General features: G+C 40.2%; 1 protein-coding gene and 1 non-coding gene across 2 annotated transcripts in view; both read left to right on the plus strand.

Moving 5' to 3' along the window:
• Positions 1-821: 821 nt before the first annotated feature.
• tmem198b (transmembrane protein 198b) overlaps positions 822-14,516 on the plus strand; it is a 60,605-nt gene continuing 46,910 nt past the window's right edge. The window contains exon 1 of the mRNA XM_022675495.2: positions 822-1,398. The gene's annotated coding sequence lies outside the window, so the exon portion shown is untranslated. The remainder of the gene's footprint in view (positions 1,399-14,516) is intronic.
• On the plus strand, positions 7,946-8,078 carry LOC125802319 (U11 spliceosomal RNA). The gene has a single exon (XR_007439355.1). It is a non-coding gene; the product is annotated as a U11 spliceosomal RNA (small nuclear RNA).

Here is a 14,516-nt window from a genome sequence, read left to right on the forward strand (position 1 = left end):
GTAAATCATAGCTCTCAATGTGGTCCACTGGATTCTTAAAGCCTTACAAATGACTTATTTTTTAAACTGACAGATGTCAGTGACTTTTTTTGTTTTCTTTTTTCTTTTTGAATTTCTTCAGATCAGATTTCTTGATTCTACAGCTCTGGTCTGGTTATGGCTATTAAAATTTAACTCTAAAAATGTGGCTAATCAAAGTTAATTCATGTTTATTATAATCTGAAAAATATGGGTGTGACATAAAAGCAATGGAGCAAATACTTCGAAAATGTATGGAAAATGTTCTAAAATAATTAAGACAATGAACAATCAAATTTTGTTTTTAAATATCAAGCTATTTAAACGTATAAGAATTCCCTGTCCACCTGTCTTCTTGGACAATGCCGTGCCTTTCAGAAAATAATCTGCCATCTGTAACATCACAACCTTCATTCTGTTTTATTCTCAAGAAAATAAAGACAATTCATAATATTAATTTCACTCAATATTTCTTTATATTATCTCTATTGTTAGCTGAGGTAAAGCTTAAGCTGTTCACTCTGTGGTAAAATATCACCTCGTTTTATTTGGGGAAGATAAGAGCAAAGAAAAGATCTTTAATTAATTAAACTCATAGTGTGAAAGAGTCGGTTAGGTCAAGTGATTCAAATCTTAAATCACTGTTCAGTTAGAAAGAGTCGGTTCGCTAATCTCACTCGAACCTCTCAGTAGTCCTGCTGTCAGTTCAGTCAGTATGAAGCAGTCGGTTCCCCAAATAATTCAAAGCGCTTCTAATCACTACAGAGGGCATAGAAAGAGTCGGTTCGTCAAAAAGGAGCCGAACTGCTCATCCCTGGCTGACGGACCCACTCACTGCCCTACATCTCTCCTGCTCCCCGCGCGCTGAGCGGAATGGTTCCTCCCAGATCCAGTGAGGTCATGGCCACAGCGCTGCGCGGAGCAGATCCGCCGCGGCTCGCTGAAAACTGAGCGCTCGCCTGTTATTTACCCGGATCTCCGACATGACCCCACCATGTAGGAGACTGTAGCGGCCTGGGAGAGAGCGGGCGGGCCGCGGTGGTGAGCCGTCAGTGGGCGGGCGAGTTTACCGACGCGCCGCAGAGTGACGGGCTGGCTGGCAGGAGCTGCAGTGGCTGGCGGCTGGCGGGGGCAGCTCGCGTTAGCGCAGTGTGTGGAGGGAGGTGAGCGCCTCCTCAGCAGCAGCAGCAGCAGGGCCGGGGGGACCGAGTGATTCTCGTTGTTGGGAGCCGCTGTGGAGAGCTGGGTGAATTTATCACAGACAGAAACGAGCGGATCAGCAGCTTCCAGAGATGCGGGAGTCTCTGACTGACCAGAGCCCAAACGAAGGACACAGCCTGGCCGCTGACAGGCGCAGGATGCTCGCTCCATACTGCCGGGGTAAGAGGACGAAACCGCATACATACATTTACTCATATTTATACTCATATTTAGACTCTTATTTATACCATACCTATACCCATACACCCATGCCTACACTAATACCCATACATATACCAATATTTATACTTATAAACACATATATACCTATACCCATATCCATACCTATACCCATACCTACACCCATACCCATATACCAATATTTATACCTAAACCATATTTATACCCATATTCACATTCATACCTATACCCATACACCCATACCTACACTAATACCCATACATATACCAATATTTATACCTATAAACACATAGATACCTATACCCATATCCATACCTATACCCATACCTACACCCATACCCATATACCAATTTTTATACCTATACCATATTTATACTCATATTCACATTCATACCTACACCCATATTTATACCCACATTCACATCCACATATATACCCATACACCCATACCTATACCCATACACATCCATACCTACACCCATATTTATACCCATAATTATACTCATATCCATACCTATACTATACCTATACCCATACACACATACCTATACCAATATTTATACCCACATCCATACCTATACTGATACACCTATTCCTATACCCATATACATATACCCACATCCATACCTATACTGGTATACCCATACACCCATTCCTATACCAATATTTATATCCACATCCATACCTATACCCATACACCCATACCTAGACCCATACACCCATACCTATACCAATATTTAAACCCACATCCATACCTATACCCATACACCCATACCTACACCCATATACCCATTACTATATCAATATTTATACCCACATCCATACCTATACTGGTACACCCATTCTTATACCAATATTTATACCCACATCCATATCTACACTCATATACTCATCCATACCTATACCCATATTTTTATCCACATCCATACCTATACTCATACACCCATACACCTACATCCATATCCACATCCATACACATATCCATACCTACGCTGCAATTAGGGAAACATGCTACAAATACAACCACAACACAACGGAAGTCACAAAAAACAACAGAATTTTCCTGGGGGGAAACTAAAAGATGCTGTACTCCTAAACTACGTCCTCATTAACGTTCGGAGAAGCTGCTCTTTTAATATGCATGCAACCGTGGTAATTACAGTTAACAAACATAACTTACTTTTCAGAAGTTCAATTGCCACTAATAGTTAATGAAGACATAGTTTAGGGGTACAGCGTGTTTTAGGTCCCCAGGAAAAGTACGATGAATTGTGGCTGTATTGAAAGTGCATTTCTATTTTATTGTTGAAACACTGCTCATTCCATTTATGGGCATTACTCTTTAAATAAAATAATTGTATGTCCATTTGTTATGTCCATAATGTAATTATCGTGACAGGCCTACCTAGGACAATTACATTTTGCCTCCAGTGATTGGAGGGTAAAGTCTACCTCTTCAGAGTCAACTGAGTCAGCCGAGCATGCTTGGAGGAGAACACTATCTACCAGTTCTGTAAAATCAGTTAACAGGCACAGGCCTGCACTAGTATCTAGCATCTTATACGTAAGAGTGGGGAGTAGGAGGGCAGTTACACTTACTGGGACACTTTCAGTCATGAATGGCTGTTCCACCACCAGGGTTGGAAACATCTCCCAATCTCTTAATGATAGGCCATTCCTAGATTCTTTAACATACACTTATCAGTGTTTTTCTGCGTTGTTTTCATGATTCCATCTAACTCCCAGAGACGTTCTGTTCATAATGCAGCATGTTGAAGCATGCGTGCAGAGAGAGCCACAAAAACAACCCAAAAATGAATGAAAAGAAGTCGTCTGACTGGATGGTACATTTGGGTCTTGCTCTGTCTCTTTAACTGGCATTCTTTCCCACTGTTTTTCTCTTCTATTTTTGTTAGAATATTTGATTTGTGACTGTGATAACTTGTCAGGTGCATAAGCCTTATGGGCAGTGGTGTGCTTTGTATTGAAATCACAGTGGAATTTGTACAAACAAGGCTGTGCTGTGTGGCTCCCTGTGTATGTGTCGAATATGTGGTGTGAAAAAGTGTTCGCCCCTTCATGGGTTATTTTTTTTTTTTTGCATGTTTGACACTCTTAAATTTTTTAGATCAAACTAGTTAAAAAAATTGTCAAAGACAACACAAGTAATATGAAAAATTATTTTTTTATATTACTTGTTTATTAAGTTTATTAAGGGAGAAAAATAATCTAATCCTCATGGCCCTGTGTGGAAACATGTTTGTCCTCTTAGTTAAAACATAACTTAACTGTGGTTTATCACACCTGAGTTCAATTTCTCTAGCCACATTCAGGCCTGATTACTGCCACACCTGTACTCAATCAAAAAGTTACTTAAATAGGATCCGAATAACAAAGCAAAGTAGACCAAAAGATGTTCAAAAGCTAAATATCATGTAAATATCCAAATAAATTCAGGAACAAATGAGAGAAAGTAATTGATATCTATCAGTCTGGAAAAGATTATAAAGACATTTCTAATGTTTTGGGAATCCAGAACCACAGTGAGAGCCATTATCCACAAATGGCAAAAACATGGAACAGTGGTGAACCTTCCCAGGACTGCCAGGCAGACCAAAATTACTCCAAGAATGCAGCAAAGACTTATCTAAGAGGTCACAACATCAAAAGACATGCAGGCTTCGCTTGCCTCAGTTATGGTCGTGACTCCATAAGAAAGAGACTGGGCAAGAGTGGCAGGCCTGAGTGGCAGAGTGCCAAGATGAAAACCACAATGCTGAGCAAAAAGAACATTAAGAATCGTCTCAATTTTACCAGAAAACATCTTAATGATTCCCAAGACTTTTTATAAAATACATTTTGGAAAATGTGTGTCCCATTACACCTGGCATAAAAGTAACACCCTATTCCAGAAAAAGAACATTATACCTACAGTTAAACATGGTGGTAGTGTGATTGTCCAGGGTTGTTTTGCTGCGTCAGGGCCTGGAAGACTTGCTGTGATAAATGGAACTATGAATTCTGCTGTCTACCAAAGGATCCTGAAGGAGAATATCCGGCCATCTGTTCGTGCCCTCAAGCTGAAACGAACTTGGGTTCTGCAGCAGGACAATGATCCAAAACAGACCAGCAAGTCAGAATGGCTGAAGAAGAACAAAATGAAGACTTTGGATTGACCCAGACAAAGTCCTGACCTGACTCCAATTTAGATGTTGTGGCATCACCTTAAAAAGGCGGTTCATGCTGGAAAACTCTCAAATGTGGCAGAATTACAACAATACTGCAAAATGAGTGGAGCCAAAATTCCTCCACAGTGCTGTAAAAGACTTACTGCAAGTTAACACTAAAGCTTGATTGCAGTTGTTGCTGCTAAGGGTGGCCCAACCTGTTATTAGGTTTAGGGGCAAACACTTTTTCACACCAGGCCATGTAGGTTTGGATTTCTTTTCTCCCTTAATAATAAAAATCTTTTTTTTTTCCAGGGTATAATATTATTTATGATATTCAAAAATGTTGGCGAAATTATTGTGTATGATACGATATTGCACACCCCTAATTACTGTCCAGCCCTATATATTTATATATAAAACTCTTTATTATAAACACACTACTTTGGTTTATAAGGTAAATATTTGGGCTTTGTGAGAAATATTTGTGTGAACGTAGCCTGACAGATGTACCCTTCGGTAAGGTAAAGGGCAGTGGGTGGCCTGTGTGGCAGTGCCCTCATAACGCTACTAAACTCACGCGGCGCTGGTGTTTGGACTATGGCCAGACTCCCTGCTCATGACAGACAGTTGCTGATGGCACATGCCGCTGTGGCAGAAGCAGAGCAGCCCAGACATGGCACTGATGCAGTCCCCAGGCAGAACTAAAGATCATTCCACGTGCTGGCTCACACACACACAGACTGAGATGATTAGTCATGACTGGGGACCCACACTTAATAACAGCTAACCAAGCTGGCATCTGACGCACGCCGTCCAATCACATCTCACCTTTTACTTGGAAACTAGTTTGTTCTTAAAGCTATGCCTGGAATGGGGTTGACAAGTCCCTTGACACGTATTGATCGAGCTTTGGGTTGGTGTCATCATCAGGGCTGATGAGTAATACATTTTCTTTGATATTTGTGGGTTTAGGCACACTGAATTAGGAGCTTGCATCTGATCAAATGAGGGTTAAGAGTAAGTAAAAACACAGCTTATTTATGATGTAGCCAGTATGTCAAATGTCAGTCATAGAGGTGGGCAATACGAATATTTTTTTTTTTTAATTTTGAGGGGCTCTCTTACATGAGGTAAAAAAAAAACAACATGAATCCCTATTTAGGGGAGTTTTCGCATACTTAATAAATAAATCCACACCCAAGACAGATTAAGGGCTTGTTTAGCAAAGGAGCCCATTATCACTGGTTTGTTTTTGCAACTAATCCATGAATCGTAGAACTTGTATGATGTGTAAAACTTTGTCAGTTTTGCTGCGTTTTTATTATTTTTATTGGCTATAAAAACTGGAGTGGTGAGAGGAACAAAGCTTTTTTTGGGAGCTTCTCCAAACCAGTTGAACATATTTACACAAAGAGGGCTTTATCTGGACTCTGTGCAATATGTGTTGCAATGCTCATTGCTATCTTACACTCCACCAGTATCTTACACTCCAACAGTATATTTTCATGCCCTTGCGCCTGTGCTTTTTAAATAGCAGCAGTGCTTGTGAATACATTTACGCTGATGTGTGGTGGTCTTTATGAGGTGTGCAAAAATGACTAAAATGAACCCATATTCATTGCCAAAAACACACTCGTGATTTTTTTATTTTATTTTATTTTATAATTTTTTTTACATTTTAATTCTGCTCTTCTCCACAATTAAGCTGTGCTGGCTCCCCATCCAATCAGCTGCACACTCCCTATCACTATCAATGCCCCAACACCAGGAGGGTCAAGACTAGCACATGCCTTCTCCAATACATGTGAAGTCAGCCACTGCCTCTTTTTTAACTGGTGCTGATGTAGCTCTATGGTGTAGAAACTTGGAGAAAAGTACAGCAAGTCGTCTCCAATACTTAGTACACAGATGTGTGCTGACCTAAATCACATTGGGAGTGATGCAGGGTGAGTCCGCCATCTACCCACCCAGAGAGAGCATGGCCAGTTTGCACGTTTCGAGCCATGCATGGTGTACTTTTTTCGTCGTTACGATAGCAAAGACACACTGACATGCCATTAAAAAATCAAGCTGCGCGGTGCGTGGTTAATGGCTAAAATAGGGCCCAGACTGTGCTGTGGCAGGTGAAGTGGGGAAGAATAGCTCACAAGCTATTTTAAATAAAATTTCCATTGGCCCTTTAATGGACAATGTTTCCAGCCAATTGCTGCCAATCACAATCATTACCACTGTGGGCACTGTTCTGTCCACTGTGGTTGGTAATCCTTTCTGTGATTTCAGAACTTTTAAGATTGAATGTTCCATCCATTTGCACCCACTATCAGACCTCAATCCAACACCCAATAATTCACCTGGCCTTACTATGAGCACACTGGTCAGGGACTTGGCAGGCTCTGCTGGCCTTTAGAAGATCTGGACACATGCAGAGTCCTGCTGGCGTATTGATTCTGCAGCAGTATTGAGTGTGTTCTTTTTTAAACAGAACAGGAGAGCATCCCTCATTGTCTTCCATTCACGTGGCAGTGAGATCAGTACTGGACTGTGGGTGTGTGTGTGTCATAGACCTTACTGAACGCCAAAATGAACAAATGAGGTGTAAACTGGGAACTCTGATAGTAGAGCCTGTTTCAGAGAGTTATTTTACAGTAATTGCAGTCAGATTCTTGCTTGTTCTGCTGATCCAGGTTGCAGAATTGGCACAACACAGTCCAGAGTAATTGGTCTCAAATGCCTTAAATCTCATCAGAATCATGTACAGTATGAAACACATCCTGTAGCTGACACTGAACTCACCAGATTAAAGGTACCCAATAAATAGGGATGTACAGATTATTTGGCAACCAGAAATATTTGTTGAAAAATGGCAAATAAAGTACTTTAGTTTTTTTTTTTGGCTGAATGAGTGAAATGAGCAAATAATTTATACCAAACAAAAAGCAATTACAGAACTATGATGTAAACTCATTTATTGAACACCAAACATTTTAACATCCCATCAGACAAACCAACAAAGCACAATACATTTAACTCAGCAGTGCTATTCTAACTATAAATGTACCTCAGCAGTACAATTTTAGTCATACATTCATCCCAGGAGTGCTGTACTCGTCACACATTTAGCTAATTATCTACCTCATCAGTGCTATTCTAATCATTTAATATTTTTAAGCAGTGCAGTTCTAGTCATACATTTACCTTTATTTATCAGTGCTACTTAAGTCACGTGTGACTAACTACCATGTAATTTACACAGAGGAAGGCAGACAGTATTTTGGTAAACAAATAAATGCAAAGGCTAAGTTATCTCAGCTACTGTTTTAATTCTAGCCCTGTATAGCCCTGGGATTGTGGGACAATCCCAGGGCATCTGTTGTGACTGACACAGTTAGGACGGGTTTTTCTGTTCTTACTTGCGGAATCGATATCAAGAGATTTCAGATGCGCAATTTTTATAAACAGGTTCAAGAATTTCCCCTCGGGGATCAATAAAGTATCTATCTATCTATCTATCCATCCATCTATCTTGTTTGTCCCTCCAGCTCTCTCTCTTTCTCCCACTGCTGCGTTTAGAGTCATACTTACTCATATTCAAAATCTCTTGTTCTGTTCTCACTTTCTGACTGCTTTAGCATCTTATTTCAACTTGTGTCACATACAGTGATATATGTGTAAAATGGAGATCTGGAGGTAAATTTCCCAAAAGTAGTAAAAGAGGTATTCTTTCCATTGGCTCAGGTTCAGTATTTTTCTCCAGCTCTGCTTTCCTTGGCAGGCTCTGCTGGCCATTAGAAGATCTGGACACATGCAGAGTCCTGCTGGCGTATGGATTCTGCAGCAGTATTGAGTGTGTTCTTTTTAAACAGAACAGGAGAGCATCCCTCATTGTCTTCCATTCACGTGGCAGTGAGATCAGTACTGGACTGTGGGTGTGTGTGTGTCATAGACCTTGCTGAACGCCAAAATGAACAAATGAGGTGTAAACTACACTGGGAACTGAAACCTCTGGTAGATGAGCTCGTTTTTTGTTGTGCTTTTTCAGTAATTGCAATCAATGCATCAGAGATCTCTTTTGGAAATGTGGCTTCTTTAGACTATTCCCTAGAACTAGAATACAGGTCCTTCTCCAAAAATTTGCATATTGTGATAAAGTTCATTATTTTCGGTAATGAACTGATAAACATTAGACTTTCAGATATTTCAGATATATTTCAGAGATTCATTACACACAACTGAAGTAGTCCAAGCCTTTTATTGTTTTAATATTGATGATTTTGGCAAAAAAAGTGTTTTTAATACAAAAAAAGTCAACCGTCAAATAATTATGTTCAGTTATGCACTCAATACTTGGTCGGGAATCCTTTTGCAGAAATGGCTGCTTCAATGCGGCGTGGCATGGAGGCAATCAGCCTGTGGCACTGCTGAGGTGTTATGGAGGCCCAGGATGCTTCGATAGCGGCCTTAAGCTCATCCAGAGTGTTGGGTCTTGCGTCTCTCAACTTTCTCTTCACAATATTCCGCAGATTCTCTACGGGGTTCAGGTCAGGAGAGTTGGCAGACCAATTGAGTACAGTAATACCATGGTCAGTAAACCATTTTCCAGTGGTTTTGTGCCAAGTGTAAATTTGTTGGAGAGGGGATTATGACGTGGGGTTGTTGCTTCAACCCATTAGTTACAGTGAAAGGAACTATGCTTCAACATGCCAATAGATTTTGGACTCATTAATGCTTCCAGCTTTGGGGGAACTTTTGGGGGTGGTACCTTCCTGTTCCAACATGACTGAGCACCAGTGAACAAAGCAAGGTCTATAAAAAACGTGGATGATCGAGTTTGGCATGGAAGAACTTGACTGGCCTTCACAGTCAACCTGATAGAACACCTTTGGGATGAATGGAGTGGAGGCTGCAAGCCTTCGAGGCCTTCTCGTCCAACATCAGCTATCCCAGAAGAGTGTGTCTTGCGTTAATCAATGTTTATAGTTATTGCAGGTTTTTTTCCTACCTGCTTAACAGTTATAGTGCAGTTAGTTATAGTTAGCACTCATATCGGAGCTGGGGATCCGGTGCTTTCCTCCGAGTGCACTTCCTAGAGATGCTGCATTGGTGGCAGTTGGAAAGAGGCTGAATCTGACTTCTTATGTATTGGAGACATTCAATTTCCTTCACCCCTTCTAGTTTATATGAATGGGGATTGGCCTTCTGAATTGTGGAGAAAATGGGGTAAAATTAGAAATAATTGATTAAGAAATATCCCTATGGTAAATAGGGATACCGTGGCTCTTGATACATCACAAAGACTTGCTGTCTTGGTCACAAATGCGTTAGCAAGACGTGCACCAACAATTTGTCATCTTTTAAACTGTGGTATGTCACCCATAATGTTGTGTGCATTGCAATATTTTAAGCAGAACTGTGCTCTTACTCTGCTAATTGAACCTTCACACTCTGCTCTTACTGCTGCAATGTGCAATTAATGAAGATTGGCCACCAGACTGCTCCAATTTAGCCGTGAAACCTCCCACACTAAAATGACAGGTGTTTCAGTTTCATTGTCCAACCCCTGTATATGAAAAATAATTATGTTAAAAAAGTAAAATAAAAAAATCAATATTACTATGAAAAGAGCTTTTTTAATGTAATTTTCATCATTAGCACTCGATCAGCCCATCACTGTGAAAGTCACATCTCACTATGTTAAACTAAAACTGTTGAAACTGGTTTAAGGAGGCTCTTTCTGCTGCACTCTCCTGCAGGTGAAGACCAGCATACACTTAGGTAGATGACACGCATACGTCCTTCTGACAATCATCATAAAAGCCCTTTTATCTGTCCGCGGACGTAATCACAGGGTAATTACTGAAATAAATTTGATGATCTCTGTAATCCTCCAGGTATTCACACGGAGCTCAGGAGATTCTTCTGAATTTATATGGGGTCACGACCACGCTCTGCTAAAGAACATCTAATCTCCATCTCCCACCTCCACCACCCCCATGCTGGTATTCAGCAGTCAAGAAGGAAAAAAGATCATGATGATTAAGATGTGTGTGTGTGTGTGTGTGCGTGCGCAGTGGAGGACTCAAGCTGTTCGAAGGGCAGGAGCGAAAAAATGAAAAAGGGCACCTGCTGCATAGCATGAGGCGTGTACATTCTAGAGTGGATGTGGAAAAACTTAAAAAAAATGGATTTTAAACATAGTGTCTGTTTACTTCATCTTGTACCATTATATACCTCTTAGGCACCACATCACATGTAATCCACTGGTGGGCACTTCTCCATTAGAGGGACACATTATCTGCACTATGTCATGTGTGTTATCTATAAGAGAGCCCTATACAGCACCCCTTGGCCCTAACACTTACACCTAGCCCTTGAATTGGGACAATCCTTTAAACACCCGATACGTCATCAGGAGTGCTAAAGTTCAGTAACCAAGCTGCTGGCTAACTAGATTACTTTAAGGCATTGTGTGTCTTCAGAAAGGGGGGAGAGGGTGCAGAAATTAATTATTATCCATTCCTTAATTCCTCTGTGATGGGGTCTGAAATTAGCTTTGATTAGCCTTTCATTTTATTTAATTTTTCTGTTCCGCCTTAAATGCTGCAGCCCCCGGCCGTCTGTTGCGCCATGTAAGGTGGAACAGGAAAATTAGCTAGCTAGTTAACTACTGAAACAAACTACTAGCGATCTTTCTTTTTCATGATTGTTATGAAGAATTCGGCCATAAAACATTGAAACTACACATTAATCTATGGTAATATAGTGCTAGTCGTCACTTTTAACAAGGAAAATACTTACATTGGTGGGTTTCTTTGGTCTCGTGTGCTGCAATCTCACCAGTTATTCTCATTCCCCTTGGATTTAAGTGTTCTGGCTAGAAAAAAATCTACTTATCAAGGGCTAACAAGCCCAATCCCATGGAGTAAGGGGTACGGCCAAGGGGTGAAATGGGATTGGGCCCATGTGTGTGTGGAGGTTTGGAGGTGTTCGGGGGGCATTAAAGAGAACACGGAAGCTGTACAGTGTGGAATGTAGTGTGTTATGTAATAATAGCCTGTGAGCTAAAGCTGAAACTGTGCAAATGGCTCAGTGAAAGAGAGAAATCAAATGTGCCGCCGAAGAACAATTAGATTTTTAATTATTAGTTTGTGTTTTTCTGCAGTTAGATCACACTGTTATTATTGCATAAAACCTTTTTTTTGCTCAGATATTATGAGTATGACAGTGTACTGACAATACTTTTTTTTTTTTACATACTAAGATTGCCAACAGTTCTATCTGTATTTTTGTTTTTTTACAAAGATTGTAATTAATCCTATTAAATTGCATGAATTGCAGTATATTTTGAACTACACTTTAATTAGTATGTGACGGTAGTTGATTAGTGTTTTTTAAGGATCTCTGAGAGGGAGAGAGGGAAGAGAGAGAGAGCGGGAGACAGTGAGAGAGTAAGTAAACTGTATGTACTCTGTTTTGGTCTCTCTCTGTCTGGGGATCAGATGTCTATACAGCAATAAGAATTTAGATGCTAGGGGCACAGTTTCCCATGAGAAGAAATGCATTTTTCGTAATGTCTGGTATTTGTCACTAAACTCGTACAGAGACAGATGTATTAAAGGACTGTAGTAAAGAGTTCAAAGAAATAATACTTTTTAGCCTAATCTGTATCTCCAGTTTTTGCTTTTGTGTCATTGCTGTTGAATCTGATGGGTAATTCACAGCTTGCAGTGACACAGGCATGGTGGTGGTGTGTTAGTGTATGTTGTGGTGGTACAAGGGGTCAGACACCGCAGTGCTGACATGTTACATATTACAGCAATAGCATTTGTATATATATATATTTTTTTTATTATTTACTGAACTCAGTGGACAAGAGCGTTTGTTAAATGCCTTTTAAAATGTAAAAAAAAAAAAAAAAGCCTGAAGTTGGCATTATACAAATGATTGTGTGCATGTGCATGTGTGTATCTCTGGCGAGGATGCACTGCATATTTGGCAACCGGAATTGTATCGCATTATTCACAAGATTGAATAGCTTATGTTGAACAATGACTCAATTTATTTGAAGTCCTATATCAGTGTTTTCGCTAGTAGAGGAACCAGCTGAACGATACGGGGTGTACAGGACTAGAATAGTAATGTACGCTGAGCTAACAAAGTGTTATGATTTGTTTAACAAATTTTGTGTAATTTTTACTGACATCTGAGTAGAATAGCACTACTGAGGTATATGTATTTTATTGGTGTGTGTCTGCTGAGACATTAGAAATGTTCATATGAGTTGTAATTAAATATATATTTAAATGGTAATTGTTTTTATCTTAGAAGGAAGACAAAAATACAGTAAGTGGTGGAAAAAATGGCAAGTCTGCTTTCTGACATTTCATATTGTTTGGCTTCGGCCATTTTTAGTGTGTCTGTGAGTGTGTCTGTGTGTGTCTGTGTGTGTCTGTGTGTGTAAAGAGGAGAAAGAGTCATAATGCCATTAATCCACTCTTTTGCTACCCTCAACAAGCCACAGATACTGCAGAATCTCATTAACTGAAACACACACACACACACACACACTTGTTGGCATTAGGCTGCAGCGCTGCTGAGGCAGCAGAGCTGAAATGCAGAAATAATATGAAAGGATTTGTATTTTAAACTGCACTCCTGAGGTAGTTGAAGTGTTTTAATTAAAACAGCTCATCAGTAAAGCTGTATTGGCTCACACTCACCCATCCTTGTCTTCCTCTTCAGCCCATTTGGTGGGGAAAACTAACTTCTTATATTCTCGGGAGACCATGCTCTGTGAGTTCGGTATGTCTGAAATCTTCTTTAGAGCCCAGGAGAGGTCCAGAGCTCCGATCCTCCTAAAATCTGTGGTCTGGGTTAGGGCTGCACAATATATTGTTTAAGCATTGTCATTGCGATGTGCACATGAGCAATAGTCACATCGCAGGACATGCAATGTGACTGTGTGAGTGACAAGGGGAGGTTGTAAATATAAGGTAGTTGCATGGCCTACACATGGCTGGGCACGTGCTTGTAAACACAGCAACAGATGAAAAGCTGTGCACCTCAGTACGCCACAGTTTTGTGCAGATATTTCCAGTTAAAGCCGAAATCACGCTTTTAATCCTATAAAACGATCTTATGTAAATTTTAAAAGGCAATTTAAATGCCGGTTAAAAAGACAATTATTGTTGTTTTGCTGTTTTCTCTGGTTTTGTTGAGTCCGGCTTGGGCAGCATGGTGGCAAACGAGTTGGGGAATTTGTAATGCTAAATTGGCCCCTAGGTGTGAGTGTGTGTGAGGCAAAGAACTGGCACCTTTTCCGGAGGTGCTTGGGCTGAAGGATTCTGTGTAGGCCTCAGTGTAGGCCAATAACAACCCTAAACAGGAAGGAATGGGTAAGAAAACCTATGAACTTGGCTTCAGAAGTTCTGGGTGAATGGTGGCCGGTAAAACTTGTTGTCTGTTGGTTGTTTGTTCTGTTAAAGTCAAATGCAGGTGTTGATACTGTTCATTTGGCTGTATTTGCATCTGTCTGTCTAAGGCAGCCATCACAGCCGGTGAGCTTCTGAGTTGAGCCCAGACTCTTTGTGAGATCTGTAGGAATAAATCTTATTTGTGACTTAAGCTGGGTCAGAAGGAATCCCCACTCAGCACATCAGACACTTCATCTACCAGCTCTATACAGGGGGTTGCCAGGTGGAACTTTGTAGTTCTAGATTTGCTTATTTTTTACATTATTTTACCAGGCATGCTTTCATTTTCTTTGTTTTTGGAAGAATCTGAGCAGGATTTTTATTTAGCAGCAACAATGTAAGATCTAATTTTTAGAATAGAATATTTATATTTTACCTGACAGTAAAAACTAAAATAAATGTGCATTATGCATAAAGTATAACCCTGTTTAAACCCATTGACTATCAGATTATATCT

The sequence above is a fragment of the Astyanax mexicanus genome, chromosome 5 (genome assembly GCF_023375975.1).
Source record: "Astyanax mexicanus isolate ESR-SI-001 chromosome 5, AstMex3_surface, whole genome shotgun sequence".
Lineage (NCBI taxonomy): Eukaryota > Metazoa > Chordata > Actinopteri > Characiformes > Acestrorhamphidae > Astyanax > Astyanax mexicanus.